The following is a 17,876-nucleotide window of genomic DNA, read 5'->3' as shown; positions in this document are numbered from 1 at the left end:
AAAAAAAAAAAAAAAAAAAACTGAAGAATTCAATCCGAGTGATACTGAGCTCTGGGAAAGATTATGTAATGTAATGGAGCAAAGATAAACATAAAAGAGGATTTTCTAGAGGGTGTTTGAGCAACAAAAACAAACAACAGACCACCATTCTAACTCTCCCTGCTTCTTTCCATTTCTTTTGAATCAAAACCTTTTCTCTCAAAAGGTAACAAGAAGTGCAGGAAGGGAACTGTAGGTCTGTGCTCAACAGTGAAACTGCATTTACTTCTCAGAAGGTCCAGTAAGCTGTGTGTTACTTTACTGTCTCTAAAGATAGAAAAATCAGAGCCAAGAAAGTGTAATTATCTGCACAGTGTTTCACAGCTTTGAAAGAGTGGAATTAAGGCTTGGGTTCACATGGTTATGAAAGCCCATTTTTGTAACAAGTGATACAATTATGCCACAAGATGTGCTTTAAGATCAAAGAGCATCTTCTATGAAGAAGAATTCTGTTTAGCTTTTATACAGAAACTAAACAGTAGAAAATAACCTAAAATTTAAGGAGATATCAAAATCATCACCTTTCCAATGTAAAAGACAGGAAAATTCCACATCTGTTTTGAAACAAGCTTTCAATAATTCCCACAGCCCTGGTCACAGATGCTGCATTTCTTCACTAGGTGAACCTTCATTCAGAACATTTCCATTTTCAGCTGCAATACATTTTTATGTAAACCATCATATAATTTTGACGCAGTTGAGAATTTGAACAAACAATAGGCAATAATTCCATAATTTTAAGATATTATGTTCTTGTAAAAAAAAAAAAAAAGTATCCTTCTTTCATGCCCTGAGTCCTGGTTTGGCTTATTGAGAAGCTCTTGGTGCTGTGGAGAAATGAGTCTCACTTCTAAGGTACAAAGGGCAGGCTTCCAAGCACCCCACATTCAAAGACACACTAGTCTTAAAGATGGTGAGATTCATCAAGCAAAATTTCAAAGAACATACCAAACTCTAGGAGTAATCATCCTCTTTCTTTGCAGACAGACAGGGTTTATTCTGACATGAGCTTTGCAAAGCAGGAGAGCTGTGAACTCCTTGTTAGAATCTGGCATTCTTCAAGCTGCTTCTCGAGCACTCAAGACTCACCATCTTCTCAAGTAATCACAGGAGGCAGTATCTAAGGTGCCTCTTGACAGCTCTGTGGTTTTGCTGGTTCTCACACAGTAAATGCTAGCTCATTTACCCATCCATGGTCCTGCCATGGGTCTTTGTCCCTTTCCCATTCAGAATCTGTCCTTCTTATTTCACTCAGGATGTTTGTAATTCAAGCCAAGCAGCAAGTTGTTGTTGGCAGCGGACCCTGAGACTTGCATTGCACAGGTCCCCTGCAGCGGAGATGAGCAGAAGTGTAGTCAGTGGAAGTGGAGTGGAGCAAGTGGGCCCCACTGGCTTTAATTTTCCAAGCTTTCTCAAAATTGATCTGTCTACAAAGAGCTCAGGAAAATCAAAATATCTCAGTTTTGGCTGGACTCGGAAAAGGATATCTCTGTCTGCATAATGAGTGATGGCCTGTGTCCAGTCACTTTCAGGGAAATCAGAAAACATCAGAATCCTAAGCTTGCAAAACCCGTAAGCTCTCAGAGCCCATCAAGTGTTGAATCCCTCTCAAGTACATATCCTTTTAAAAAGCCAAATCAGAGGCAAAGAGGAGTGTAAACTAGTCAATGACTGCACTTTTCTGAGAAATAGCTTCCACTGTATCTTTCTGTGAATGACAAGTGTATGAAACTAAAATTAACTTTTTTTTCTCCTGTCTCTGGGCACCTCAAGGATAAAGGAAAGTTACAGTTTTCCTTTTTTGTTGTTTATCTATATATTTTTAACATGTCTATGCTCCATAAAATATGTAGGATTTAATTTTTTAATTAACATTTTTTATAAAATATTTTTCCATTTTAAAATCTGTGTACATGTAGGTGCATGTGTGTGTGTACATGTGGTTTCATGTGTGAGGGTGTTCACATGTATGTGCATGTGTTTATAGGCATACACATGTGTGTATGTATAGGGGTGTGCACATGTGTGCATGCATGCAGAGGCCAGAAGAGGGTGGTGTGTATCCTTCTCTTCTTTGCCACCTATTCCTTTGAAGCAAGCTTTCTTCCTGAAATGTGGACTTGCTCTCAGTCAGCAATCCTCCCGTCTCTGCCCCCACCCCAGAGCTGGAGTTGTAGGTGTTTGGGGGGATACCCAGAGTCTCTGAGCATGTTGATATCTATCTGAACATTCTCCTCATGACTGAGAAATGCCTGCTCTTAACTACAGAGCCATCTCTCTGGCCCTATTAATTAACATTTTATGGGCATGTACTCAGTGTGTGTAATACTGATTTCCATAAAGATAGTCTTTCTCAAGTGTGTTATGTACTAGGACCTTATTTACGCCTCATGCTCTTCCCTTTCTCACCCCACCCTGTTTTCCCAGTTTTTTTTTTGCTTCCTCCATCTCCTTTCTGCTTCCCTGCATGTGTATACATACATAGTATGTGAAGTTGCATATCTCTATACAGTCTAGGATCAACAAATGAGATCGTTTTTTCAGAATGTGGATTCATTTGCCTAATACAATGATTTCTAGTTGCATCTATTTTCCAGTAAAGACAATTTCACTATTTTTCATGGTAGATGATATATACATGCCCATGTTTTAACAATGTGCAGATATACCACACTTTCTTATCTATTCCTGTTGGTGGCACCTAGGTTGAATGTCAGTCTCTAAGCTCAGGACACCAGGCTTGATGTCTAGCAGTACTGGAAGAGCACTAACTGCAGAAGCAACCACTGCTGACTGATGGACGCAGGATGGAAATGCAGTGACATCAGTTTACAATAGATGCCTCTTCAAATCCTGTAATGGGGATTGGAGTACAGAAATGGGAAAAAGACAGTGCTTGTGAGCCATTAGATACCAAGGTTAGAAATGTAAAGAAAAGAGGCACAGTAAGACTGTTGATTAGCTTTGAGCAACAGACCAAAATAGAAGTGCAAATAAACAGAAGGTGAGACAATGAAGATGAAGGGAAGAGATGAGTCAGCTTTAGCCAAATCAGAGTGAAAAGAGAAAGAAATGCAATTGAAAACAAAAAACTCAGCACTTAGGAGCCTCAGACAGGACGATGACCTCTAATTCCAAGTCCTTTGGAAGAGGCAAAATAATAATAATAATGACAATGATACTAATAATAATACACAAAAGGAAAAGGAGAATAGGGAAGCAAAAGTTGTTTTACTAAATTGAAAGTAGGTCTTCAACGTGTTAGGTATAAAACTGCAGAGTGAAGAACTGGGCAGAGGTGGAGAGAGAGTCTGTCTGCGGTCACTTACTAGGAAGTTGAGGGCTATCTTTAAGTCATCAGTTACTTGGGCAGAGGCACAGTGGCTGCCAGCATGTGATCCCTCACATATGCAGGAGTGGGTCCCTATGTGTTTCCTTGCTTAGACATGTGGGAATCTTCTTGCTGTGTATATGTATAAATGATAAACAGTACATTTTACTATATAAATATATACCCAACAACTTAATTTGCCAAATAAAAATAAAAAGAATGTATGCCTTGACAACTATAAATTTCAGATCTTGGTTGATATAATCAAACAAATAAAATAAACGAGTGATTTGGTGTAACAAGTATAAATATTCTGAATATGGTTCTCAAGGGAAAGGAAACACATAAGTTTTCTTGAACATTAAACATGATAAACAAATGTTGCAATACCAAGGAAAATGAAAATAAATATTTAACTTCCATGGCATAGAAGAAAAGTTTTAAAAATGCTTGAAAGGAGCCAAGTATTGTATCCTATAGCAACAGCACTTGGTAAGCTGAGGCAGGAGGATAGGGAGTGAATCCCAAGCTACTAGCCTAAACAAAACAAACAACATGCTTAACAGGACAAGAATCTCTGTCTGATTTAGTACCACCTGGTTCCATGGAACAGACCTACAATCCTTGACCGAGTACCATGAAGTTCAGCTCTGGGTAAGGGGGGAAGTGCTTAGTTTGGACTGGCTCTGTGGTCCCCACAGCCCTATAGAAGGGCTCTCCTGTGGAACTCCACGTATTCTACAGCTGACCCAGACTGCCTGAGTTCTAGCCAGCTTCTAGATCTTGGCACATCCTTTCTCCTCTGGGGACTGTAAGCCACATAGTCTACTTCCATACCTGGTTTTAGCTTCTCCAATTACAATCATAAGCAAATCATTTAACCTCAATTTTTAATTTTTTAAAATAAAAATACTTAATGATAGAATTGTGCTAAGAATTAAATGTGAAGTTTCCGTCTAATGCTACATGCAGTGTATTCATGCCTAAGTGCAGGTCACCCTATCTTTGCCTGTAGCACGTTTATCCTGTTATCATATTATCACCTCTGCCCAAGGATACATGTTGTCCTCTCCTGTAGTGGGTAGCTGTTCTAGCTATGACTTTAACGGCCACTAGTGAAGTAGCAGGTAACAATTACACCTGCCTGTGACTCTGAAGTACATGTCCCTGGGGCATGGCTTCTGGGGACCCTTAAGACCTGGGATGCACTTATGCGGCCCTTGCTTCACTCCCTCCTGGTTTTGGATGCTGGAGACAGACCAGGTGAAAGAACAGGATGGTACTGTGCAACATCTTTCCAGGACCCTGCAATAATTCCACTGTTCTATATCATGAGTCTCCCTTCTCTAAAAAATTACTTTGCCCATTAAGCAGACTTTGTGGATTGCTAGCAATATCTTTACCCAATATTCGCCTGCCTTCATTGGCTCCAACATATTTTATGTCATTGTCAGTTCTCATTTAAAGCTTTTGTCCTAGCTGGGTTCATGGTTGTGGGCATAGTCATTGTGGAAAGAACTTTTTTATGGGATCATGTTTTCAAACTCCTTTAGCTATGGCCCATAGATGCAAAAGCTTTACTATGCATGATACCCTCTTAATATTTTCTATTCTAGTAGGGTCATTTGCACCTTTAAAAGACTGGCCTCAGCATACTAAATTGATTTTTTTAACTTGTAAAGAAGTCACAGCCCATAGTTTGAAAAGAATACTCTGTAATGAGGGTATTTACATAAAATTCTTGGCTAATTGTCATAATGTACTACAGCAATCTGGAATAAAAAATAAATTCATATTCATTTTTATCATAAAACTTTACTAATTATCTTTATAATTTTTATAGACACTAATTGCTTTATGTTCATTTAGCTATCCCTTATTTCTGTGTCTCCAAAACAAGAGACACAGCACAAGTCTCTGGAGATTTTGGTTGAATTGTTGAACAAGTGAATGAAACCCTCTATATATATGTATGTAGTAGGAAGTTTGGCTCACCGAGATCATTTTGATCATGTTAATTATACTTAGCTGGTTCCAGATATTTTGAAGGAAGATGATGTTGTAGGGGACACAGTAATGACATTTATGGCACAGAAAAGACAGGAACAAAGACATCTTCAGGGATCAGGGCAGTGGGTACAGGGTATACAAATCTTTAAGCAATACCATAAGCTTGAACTTGTGTCTCATGTCCCTCTCTAGTCCAAGCAAGGCTTGTGATGTGACCACAGCTATAAATGAACAGGCAGAACTAGCGGGTGCCCGTTATGTGCAGGCTTTTCATCCCTGCTGTTGTAGTAAAGAGTTAACAGCACGTTTTAGTAGTAGTTAACAGAGGAGTAGGATGTTGGGCAAGTAACACAATTTTTACCAAATAGGCTTCAAAGCTCTTTGAACCTCCAAATCACAGGCATCAAAGATGTTTCCACAGAGCTTTTATGTTCTCTGGTTTTGCATTATTGTTATTAATGGTGTTGATCCACATATCCTAAAACCATTTTAAACTGAACCATTTTGCATTCAATAACGTGTGGGGCACTGTGGAAACTTAATAATAAAAACGAGATCTTGGACTTCCTCTCCTTTCACGTCTCACTGACAGTAGGGCAATGACATTGAAAGGGAGCGATGGAGCATTCTATTAAACTTTGTTAAAGCTTATGATTACATTTTTATTCTGCATTTCCAGAAACACACTATGGCTTCCCGATAGACTTCTAGAAAATAGATAAAATTCATTTAAATTCCTTCTTTGCATTAGTTACAGTAAAACAGTTGACCTTTACTGCAAACATCCCTAAACCATTGCTTGAGCTATTAAGTGAGCTAACTCCTGGGTACAGAGGAGGGGGTGTTCAGGCAAGGCCAGGCCTCCATCAGATGCTTGTGGACAGACATTAGCTTTACTTGGAGGACTCGGATTTCTGGCTCCCAGGGTTGATGGCTGAATTGTGAAGCCAGTATAGCTAGGCTACTTGGTCTTCCTCCACACTTCACTTTTGATGCCGAATATATATATATATATATATTTCCCAGCAAATAAGTAAAGGAATCAGAGAAAGAGAGGCAGAGCACTAAAAGATAAAGCTCAGAAAAAATAATTATTTAAATCCACTTCTATCATATTTAGTCAACACATTACATTCGTGAGCTTTGATAAATTTGCTCATTTCTTCTAATTTCCTTCTCCACTCCTCTCTCCCTCCCTTTTCATCTTTATTTCTTCCCTGGGAGCTTCTCTTCTGTGCTGTACTGAACACCTCTCTCTTCATCTCATAATAGTCTTCATTTGTTCAGATATGGTGGCTTTCTACCGCATGAAATTAACTTCAATTTAGCAAATTTTAGATATAGATTTTAGATATAGACATTTTCCAAATAAAGACCATCAAAATTATGGTTGTATTGTGTTAGAAAGTTTACTTTTCTTATTATCAGTTTGAAAATATGTAAGTTGAAATACTGAGGTAGAAATTTAAGTGAGATTTGTTCCCAAGAAGTGTACAAGATCTACAGTGGTTTTGTTGTAGGATTTTGTAGACTCTCAACTTTTGCTTTTACTATTAACTCTCCACAGCTGACCTGAATTAAAAAATATCTTAGAAATACACTTCTCAAGGTACACAATGTTCAGCTACATCTTCATGTGAATTTAATTTTGCATTACAAGAGGACATGAAATACGGGGGAAATACCAGTTTGCACAGATTTAACAAATGGCATTCCTCAAATGCATGGTATTCATCAAGATAAGATGTAGTATATAAAACCTTTTAAACTTACTTAACTACACATTCTTTCTGGTTTTTTTTACAAAGAATATTTGGAAAATATTTTGTTGAATGCTACTTTATCCACTTCTTCAAAAACAATTATTTCTAGTGTGACATTTGCATAATGTTTTCAAAAGTATTAAACAACTATAAATTTATTTGGGGGAAAATAAAAGGACTTTTTGACGCTGATTTACTACCAAGTATAGTATTAGGAATGATGCCTATCTTGGTTTTGGTGTAAAGCTCGTACACTAGTGAGTTAAAATAATTCTAATGTTCATTCCTAGGTCATATTACAGAAGAATGTAGAATAAAGCTTGCTTTATATTTTTCCGCCACCTTTAGTGCTATGCATTGGTGAGCCTCCCTTGAGCTGTTCCTGTGATGATATCTGTTTCTTTTGGTAGTTGCACAGAATGAGGTTCTGCTATGTGACTTGAATTCTAGAGCCTGCAGCTGGGATGGCTCTTTTATTTCTTCATTTGGTTATTTTAACTTTGGTAAGGTGATGTTTCACTCACAGTGTACAGTTGACAAAGATAATGTCTAACTCTCCATGCCAGCATGTGTGGAGTAGCATATTTGTCATATTAGAAACTGCACCTTAGGAGGTCTAGAGTGTATAATGAGCCGTGTGATATCCTGCCTCTCAGTCATTTGTACTTCCTAGAGTCTCATGAGAGGACCATTGCCATCACTGACCCCAGCATGATGTTCTGCAGCAAACAGGCACACTGATGATATTTACTCACGAAAAGGTCTATGGAGCCATTCTCTTTCTGTGGAGACAGATGGTGAGTTTAGCAATGACCTACCTTGCTCCTGTTTCTCTTTACATTTAGTTGTAATTCTTCAGCAGCAAAAGGTGAACTGTGTGGGAAACTACAACACCATAGCAAATGCCCACACTTACATGTGCAAGTGAAGCTTGTCACACAGTTGCTGTGATTACGTGGCCACACGTGTGGGGCTGACAAATGTTTTCTATAGGCCTCACCCAATAAGGGAAACTAGACAATCCACATCAGATGTATTGTACATACATCTCAAGTGTTCTAGTTTCTTTACTATTTAAGAGGTGAAAGTCTGTTTTACAGGAGACATTGTGTGACTAGAATAGGTAAGAAGAAAGAAAGCAAAGTTCTAGTACCCATTCCTCCTCACAAACAGACGCCTCTGTCATCTACTGCAACTACCCACCCTGCATCTGGAAGTAACTGGTTTACTCAATAACTCAGATGCCAAAGACAAAGCAATAAATGGGCCAGCACCCTTGAAAACATCTCCATGCAGCCAAAAGCCTGATAGATTACCTCTGTCAGTAATATCTTTATATATAAACATTAATAAGTTGAATTTTTCTGAGATTCTCAAAAGCACAAAGGAGACTCAAAAAATGTGGTTTAATGGCCTTTAAGGAAAGAGCATAAAGTATAGCTTCTGATTTGATTCATAGAAGAGAGAATGTGAGTGCATAATGAACATACAAATTAGACTGAAGTAGAAATTTTGCTGGGTGTAAAAGTAAAAGAATAATAAAGGAGGACATTCCTGCAGCCTGTGACAAGGGGGGATGATTACCTCCTCACAAAATAAAGCTCTTCTATTCCTAATAAGGAGATCAGCAGTGACATTGGAAGTAGGGGTATGAAGGGTGCATCCTTTTGAATGAAAAATTTCTCTGTCTCTCTCCTCCCTCCTTCCCTCCCTCCCTCCTTCCCTCCCTCCCTCCTTCCCTCCCTCCCTCCTTCCCTCCCTCCCTCTCCCTCTCCCTCTCTCTCTCTCTCTCTCTCTCTCTCTCTCTCTCTCTCTCTCTCTCTCTCTCATTTTAAAGCTTTATTCTAGATTCCTTCCTCTTCCTGATGTCTAATAAATCATCCAGTAACCTGTCCTACTTTCTAACTATCTCACAGTTCTGATTTTCCTCCATCTCTACCGCTGCTCCACTAGGTCCAGCCCGCATCATTCTTGCCCAGATGACTGACGTTACCTTCTAACAAATCTTGTCCTCCCACTTCATTTCAACATCTCTTGTTTGTAGGCATAGTGATATTTCTAAAACATGAATCTGATCCCTTCATTTTGATGCTCAGCACCTGGCTATCGATCACACTAAAGGTGTGAGTCATGAACCAGAACAAGGCATGTGAGGACATATTTCCTTGTTCCTCCTTTGTGGCCACTTCATAAACTGTGCCTCACATACATTTTCACTTATCTTTGGGAAGTCTCAAATATCATTGTCTGGCATGAAAAAGCCCTTAGGAGGAGCCAACACTATGTGCCCTCCAGTGCGTAATTGGAGCCCCGTACTACTTCTAGGGCACCCTATGTAATGTTTTCATAATATCAGTTGCATGCAACCACAACTGTCTCTGTTCTTATTTGTGTCCATCCTCAGCCCATGAGTAGTTCTGCCATTTCAACAGCTACTGATATTGTTATTACACATGAATGATTCAGCAGTCACACTTGAAATACTCCACTGACGTATTTCACAAGTATGATCCCCAGGACATGGTTTTATTCAATCAATAACCCATGAAGATCTAACACGAGCACAGGACTAAAGGTAGCATATACATTTGGCCTTCCCCCTACCAAAGGGATTGCATGATTAAAATGCTCATTCCTTCATTAGGTGAAAAGTGGAGGCCTCACCCAATCTGAGAAGAGAATCAGTGAACCCACCATGTGTGCTGGAGTTTAAACCTACACTCAGCTTACCTCTAATTGAGGCTGATCAATGTCACCTCTGTAAATCGTGGAAGCAAAGTTAGTACTGAGCTCAGAAGCTACAAAAGGGTCCTAGCTGAGTTGTCCAACTCATACACGGAACAGTTTGGTGGCACTTCTGCAGCAACAGCCTGAGACGCTGCAGACACTGATGGAGGAAGAGAGGACATTTGCCACTGCACCTCCAGTGCACTTTATCTCAGGCAGCAGCTCCTCCTAACTTGCATAGGCACATCCTGGGATGAAGCCTCGGAGCCTTCTGTAGGGCTTCCTTTCATTGGCTCTGCATTTACCACATAACTCTAGCTCTACTAAAAGCAGCTCCACCCTGTGAAAATGGAGGGAGTCAGAGGCAGATACAAGAAGCAGGTGGCTCACAATATGGCAGATCTTACAACACAGTAATTGTGTAGAATTTGTCATAACTATTAAATATCAAAATAACCTTTTGAAAAATAAATGTTTGTCATAAAAAAGGATAACACTATATGATGGGGTAACTGTTAAAAGAAGACCAAATTTAGACCTAATAAATTTGTTTAATATGCATTATTTACATATTAGAAGTTCTCATTTCTCAAAAGCCAAAGCACACGTGTGAAATGGAAATGAAATAATTAGTTTTTGAAGTCTGATTGAATAATTACTTAATAGATGTAAAAGCCACGGAATTTAGTGAAGCTTCTCTCATGGTCTGCGGAATGAAGAGACTGGCCTGGTCCCCCTAGTTGGTCTTTATAAAGGAACACCAAAGAGATGTTCTTTATAGCTCACTGCAGCTGCACTTACACTAAATGTTTTCTTTATGTGTACTTCTTTAAATGTTTTTTAATGCTTGTACATGTGTGTATGTGTATGCATGGCACACAGCATTGCATGAGCACACATGCATATCAAACCCAAGTATATATACATCAACCATACAAAATGCATATTGTTATTTCTAGTTCTGGATTTAGACTGTGAGTCTAGAACCTGTCTTGGTTGCTTTTTCTATTGCTGTGATAAAATATCTTCTGAGCTGCTCACAGGGAGTTCATTTTATTTCACACTGAAAGAGTACAGTCCATGATGGCAGCAAACCCTGGGAGGAACTTGAGGAAGCACCTGGTCATATGAATCTACACCACAAAGTAAGCCCTGCCCATCCCTATGTAACTCACAATCCCTTTTGGCAGCTGGACTTAGGACCACTGAGCCACTCACCTTCTGTCCTTGGCACCCTGCTCATGTTTTAGCAGGTATCGTGAATGTTTGCTTTTACCTCACTCTCCTTTTAGTAAAATCCAGGACCCCATGCCAGGGAATGGTGCTGCCCAGAGTGGACCAGTCTTCCCATCTAATCAAGACCGTCTCCCACAGGAATCCCAGAGGCCTGCTGCCCAGGTGATTTTCAGATCTCACATCTTGACAATTGATATGAACCACCACAGTCACCAAAAAGCACAAATAACTGGTCTTTTTCACATCCAAGTGATGTTGGGTTACAGAAAAATCATTTTGGTTGTCAGAATTTCTGTTTCTCACTATTCAGTTTATTCTGAAGAACTTACAACAGTCCTGTCTTTGTGGAGGAGTAAGGTAGTGCTCCTGTCCTGGACTGCACACCACTCTCCTCTTTCCACTGTGTCTCTTTTATTTTGTCGTGGGGGAGGTGAGTTTGAGACAGAGTTTCTCTGTGTATCCCTGGCTGTCCTGGAACTCACTATGCATACTAGCCTGGCCTCGATCTCACAGAGATCTGCCAGCCTCTGCCTCCCGAGGCAGGTATTAAAGGCATATACCACCATCATCTGGCTCACTGTCTTCTTTGGGTCCTTAACATCTGCTCTCACCTGGGAACATTGATCAGAGTTGAGCCAACAAAGTCAACAAGATATAGAAAGTGAGTGCCAATAGTCAACTGTCCCTTTTATCATATAAGACAGCTTTCTATCAGAGATGTATCGCAGACAGAATGGATTTAAGCAACAGCCACTGGGATCCTCATAGATCATGTAAGCTCAGGTTGGGAACCTGGCCATGCACATCAGACAGAAAACACCCTTTGTATGTGTTGCCCATCTTGAGTTTCTCTTGAGGATCACTTTGACAACCTGTGGAAATGTAGTCTTGCATTGCCAACTCCAGTTGGGTTTTTTCACTAATGTTGCTACCATTCTCAAACCAAAGACAGCGACACTCAAATGAATCTATTCTCAATCCAAAGATAGCCACACCCAAATGAATCTAATTCTTAATTTTGCCAGGCTTTGCCCGTCCCAGTGTAAATCCCAGTCCCTTTGTGCAGCTGGACACAGGACCACCAAGCCACTGGCCTGCTGTTCTCAGCACCCTGCTCTTGTTTCAGGCTGCGCTGTCTTCCTACTGGTTCCTCCCTCCCATTCCAAATAGCTCATGTTGCCCTGGTTTTCTAAGCAGGCTTCACGTCTCCATCTTCTTCCCACCAAAGTTGATACTGTCCACCAAAGCACAATTAATTTTACTAAATTACTTCTCTGCTCATGTTAATCCCTGGTTTAAAAATCTACAGTGCCTTGTTATGGCTTAAGGCAGTGGCCTCCCAAAATGTTAGATGTGACAGAGCAGTAAATAAAGAAATTCTTAAAAAATCAAAACTGGAAAGGTAAATCACCTTTTAAAAAGAAGGTAAATCATTTATTATGAATAATACAGTTTTTTTCCAAATTGCCACCTAAAATAGCAATATTTGCCCATAGGAAAAGGCAGCTTAAACCTATGATGTATGAGCGATAACATCTGAATAGAACACAATCTGGAAAAATGAAACAATAGCAATCCGTGTAAACTACCTTTTCGGGAAAGCTTAAACAGAGGTCACAATCATATCCATGCTCTTCAAACTAAGAAGGCACAAGATTTCCTGCTGAGCCTCTGGCTTGGGGAAGAAGGGAACTGCAGTGAGCTTCCACAGAGCTGTGTCTCCCCAGACTTTCAGCTTCTCATTCCATCCATGTCTGAGCTCTGGGGAATCTTGCTTCAGAAGCAAATTGTGTGTTGCCTAACTCCTTTAGGACTCAGATTCCTCCACTCTGACTAGGTGGAAACTGATAAGGAGGTTCTTTCCAGTACTATCAGTTGATTGACTTGCTCAGTGGTGGTAGCTATTATTCATTTAAATCTGGCTTTCTGTTTCATAAACTCAATTTAAAATGCTGAGGATTAGAGGCAGACTTTTTGTCATTGGAGCATGAAGGATAACTCAAAGGATGCAGCCCAAAACCTTTTATTCGCCCCTGGTTAGCTTGACACTGCAGGGAACAGAATGGGTAACAAAATCTCCTGTTCCACACTCAACAATTTGATGTGTGCTCGGAGCACAGGAGAGTATCTGCACTTCGTTCTAGATAGCTATAAAAAAAAGCTGCTGGCTTGGATTCTATTGGTCTTGGATTTATTCATCACAAACTATACCTATCCTTCTCACCCAAAAGTAGAGTTCAAATAGACATAGACAAGACAGAAGAGTACACGGATAATCACTTGATCATATCAGTTTATTTTATTTGTTGGTTTGTTTTGGCAATGGAATTTATCAAGCTTGGGATTTTGCATCTTGGAGGATGGACAAAATCTGGTGAGTCTGAGTTGGAGACTTGGAATGAAAAGTCAAATGAAAACAATAGCAGAGAAACACAAATACAGGGATGAGCATAGAAAATGTTACCTTCAGAGCATTACTTACAAGCCTGCCCTAATTGCTCATTTTCAAAGACTCCACTGTGTATATGTGATAAGTAGAGGTGGGAGAGCTTCATACACTAGACTGCAATGTATCCACATCCATTTCCCTTACCTGACAGCCAATCACCATCTCAGATACATCTCATCATAACTGAGAATTTCCCAAGTACTTCTTTGATATTGACATCACTATTAAACTGACAGATGGGCTCATGAAAGGAAGCCTTTGTCCTTTTCCATTTTGCATCTCTCTGACAAGCCATTTCTAGTTCAAAATAGAATTCCCTCCCAGTGTTTCCATTCTGACCACAAATCACATCTGGCCTTGACAATGTCATTTTCTAGTGCACTGCATATCCAAGTCCCTTGGCTTTTGTGGCCAAGTGGAGGGTCTTCTCGGTGGCTCTCTGCAAATATGAAAGTGTCATTCTCACTTTAGGAGTGGGTAGGCAACTTGCTAGCCATTAGTGATGCTTGACTGAGTGCCAGAAAGAAGCCATTAGCTGGCACATTGCTGGGAAGAACCCATTAGCACCCAGCTGCCCGGCATGGTTTAGAATGTGGAGCATCCCATATATTCACAGCCTAGAAATGGCACTTCTCTCGCTATACTGCAGATGGCTTGGGAAGCATGAAAGAAGAATTTCTTCTATGCGCACTGTGATACTTTAGTTCCTAAGACATGGAAAAGGTAGAAGAAAAAAAGGAAATGTGGTTATTTTCCCAGACAATTCATTTATATGAGGTTGCATAGGAATCAAATAGTTTTTTGTTTTAATCTTTGTGAACATACAGAAAGAATCAATTTGGAAGTTGCTTGCATACCCATAATATGTTTTGCCCATAATAAAATTTTTGTTTAATACAAACCCACACTCTAAAAAATTACTGTGAGCAAATAAAAATGATAATAAAAATATTTTGAAATCTTAGAATGGTGACCCCTCCCCATATTCAGGAGACGGCAAGTTTTGCCCTTCAGGTCTGTGGTCTCATTTACTCAGGCATTTCTAATGAGATGAGGAATGCTTCCACTTGTGTGCATTTTCTTGGCTACTGAACCCTCCTTCTAGGCTCTGATTCACTGTGTTCCAAAAAGCTTGGTCTCTTTTGCTCTCTGTTCTGGGTCTGTGTAATCTCTGGTCCTTCACTGCCTTCACTGTGCCCACATCCTTTTTCAAGCTGTATCTATCTGCCTTTGCTGCCCATTGGATAGGCAATAGGAACAATGTGTGAGCAAAAAAGGAAGAGAGTGTGTTGAGGTATGTACTGGTTATTTGAAGGGCACTTTACAGTCTGTGTTCCCATGCAGGCAAGTGACTACATATTCAATGTACTCAATTGAAAATGGTGGTTCACCAAAAGGATACAGAGTGCTTTGCAGAAATCCAGAAGGTAAAACACCTGGCACCAGAAAAGGCAGGAAGCAGAGCATGTTTGCTGATCTCGGCAGCCGTGGTTTACAATTTCACACTAGTTTTCCACCATGAATGGAATTTGTTTGTATTCCTCATGTTTTCTGTTTTCCTGACTGCTACCAATTTACTTTTTTATCCTCTGCCAGGAGGAAAGCATGGCCCATTCCACCTTCTTGTCACCAGACTAGAGTTATAGCCAGTCTGTCAGTAATTTACTCAGCTCAGGAGAATCATATTTGATCTAATCAACCATGAGTGAGTAGCAAGGGGCTTCATGTGTATAAGCATTCCACAGGCTTGAGAAGAAATAGGGGTCCTTGAACGTGTCTAGGCATGCTAGGCATGCTACACAAGCAGAACATATATAATTATGTCCACGAGCCATGATCTTGTTATACTGCTGTGTACTGGTTTATCCAGTTATAGAGTGCACTTCGAGATATGAAAGAATGCCCCATGTATGCAGATGCCTGAACTATGACTTTAAGAGAAACATACAAAAATATGAAATCAGGCATTTGTTTTATCTCTTTTATCCAAAACAAACACCCTACTTTAATATTGCACCAAGAAATATGAAAGAAAATGCAACATGCATATACTTGTTTTAAGCATACTCCGTACAATGGGCTTATGAAAAATGCTGCAGTAAAACATGGCATTTTGCAGACTGTAAGTATTGCATTTGTGGGCTTACAGATGAAATACAAACATCAAATAAGAAAACTTGTCCCAAGTAAGAAACTGTGGGTCAGAGCCAGAAGGAGCATAGGGGTGAGTATCTGAGTCAATTTCATTATCAGTCCCCAGAAGTCCAAATTAATGGCATACTGGATTTAGGAACTTGTGGTCAAGATTGATAATAGGAAAATGTAATTCCTGTAGACTGGAGAGAGGTCTTCATTCCCACATAGGCAGCTTTCAGTTCCACACTGGTATAACTTTTAACAGCCAAGGGCTGCACAGACCCACAAGTGCTGCCAGCCTTATACACTGGCCAGTCTTCGACTTCCTCCACCCCTAGCCTTCTACTGGACCCACGGGTTTGAATCTTCTTTGAAACTATGTTGCCGCTAATGTATCCAAAGTGATACAAAGTCAATTTTTTAAATAAGAAAACTTGTTTTCCATTCCTGTCAGCTTCCAGCAACCTTGAAAATATTTCTCATTAAAGATAATTGATGAAAGCAGATGCAGTACTGGGCAGAGCTCCGGGAGTCCTGCTGAAGGAAGGGAGGAGGGATTGTAGGAGCCCCAGGGGTCAAGGTCATGACAGGGAAACCCACAGAGACAGCTAACCTGAGCTCCTGGGAGCTCATGGACTCTGAAATAGCAGTTAGGGAGCCTGCATGGGACCGACGCAGGCCTTTTACATGTGTGTGACAGTTGGGTAGCTTGATCTGTTTGTAAGGCTCCTAGCAATGAGATCAGGACCTGTCCCGCATGCTTAGCTGGCTTTTAGGAGCCTGTTCCCCAAGCTGGATTACCTAGCTCAGCCTTGATGCAGAATGGGGAGCTTGCCTCAACTTGATGTTCCATGCTTTGTTCAAGCCCTGGGGAGGCCTGCCCCTTTCTGAGTGGAGATGGAGGAGGAGTGGATGGGGAGGAGGGTAGATGGGAAGGGGGGAGGGGTGTGAACCAGAGGAGAGGAGGAAGGGTAAACTGTGGTGAGGTTGTGAATAAATGAAAAAAATGTTTATTCAATAAAATAAAATGAATAAAAAAAAGAGAAAGCCACTATTACTACTATTCAGCATTTAAACCCTGACTTCTAAACCATCATCAGTGATTTTTTTAAAAAAAGAACATGAATGGTGACTTAAAATGGTTAATAAAACAGAAGTTGCAGAGTTTTCCAGGTCACCACATATTGAGTATACATTTACAGGCCGAATCTGAGGACTACTTTTGAACTGGGATTTTTTTCAGGCTCAGTCAGACAGGAGTAAATGTCTTAAACTGAAATGATTGGACATTACACCTTGCACAAAGCCTCACTACCTCCAAATCCAAAGTTCTGTTAAAATTGGTAGCGTATCAGTAGTTTTACACAGCAGGAAAACTGACAATGTTGAGTGACTTTAATATAACTGAAATATATTTATTTTATTAAGTGTTGTAGCCTGGCAGCCAGGGAAGCAAATGTAAGACTATTTCAGCAGATCATGTTATAGATTAACATTTTATCATTAAGCATACCACAAGCAAATGCTTAAATGACACGTGAAATCCAGGCATACAGGCTCCAGGGAGCCTCTGATGACACAGCTGTCCTTCCAAAGCAAAGGAGATGAAGCAGAGAGCCCAGGAATGTGGAGTTAGGATTCAGAGAACTTGTTTTGTATTAACAGCCTCATGTCTTTGGGCAAGAGACTCAGTTGTTTGTGTTAATTTCTATGACTGTCATACAAGTTATATAAAGTGGGTGAGTTAGAAAAAAATTTTTAATGTATTCTTTAACAGTGCAGGGCCAGATGACCTTTGTTTTTTCTCTTCTTTCTGGCAGTTGCTGCATCTATTGATGTTTCTTGGCTTATAAATGCATCTGCCTTCATCCACATAACCTTCATTGGAGCCCTGTCTTCCTCCTCCTCTTTATATATGGAATGGATGTAGAGTATACCCAAATCCATAATGCTTTCACCATCATCCTTGCTTTTACTATGTCTGTAAAACTTCTTTCTAAATGACTTTATGTTCTGAGATTTCTGGTAGACATGAATTTGGAATGGTCATTATTCAACTCTGTAAAGTTGCCTTAGCTATACATTATGTGCACTAATAAGCTCTGTCTTCCAAATTATTGTAATATGTCAGTGGATGAAGCAAAATGCTTAGAACAGGATTTGGTTTGTGTTAATCTCTCTCTCT

General features: G+C 40.0%; 1 protein-coding gene across 4 annotated transcripts in view; it reads left to right on the top strand.

Moving 5' to 3' along the window:
- Positions 1-17,876, top strand: part of Xkr4 (XK related 4) — a 418,246-nt gene that overhangs the window by 122,023 nt on the left and 278,347 nt on the right. The window lies entirely within an intron of this gene.

This window comes from Peromyscus maniculatus, chromosome 2, assembly GCF_049852395.1.
Source record: "Peromyscus maniculatus bairdii isolate BWxNUB_F1_BW_parent chromosome 2, HU_Pman_BW_mat_3.1, whole genome shotgun sequence".
NCBI classification, from domain to species: Eukaryota; Metazoa; Chordata; class Mammalia; order Rodentia; family Cricetidae; genus Peromyscus; species Peromyscus maniculatus.
The sequence above is the reverse complement of the archived record's forward strand: the minus strand, read 5'-3'. Positions and strand labels throughout refer to the sequence as shown.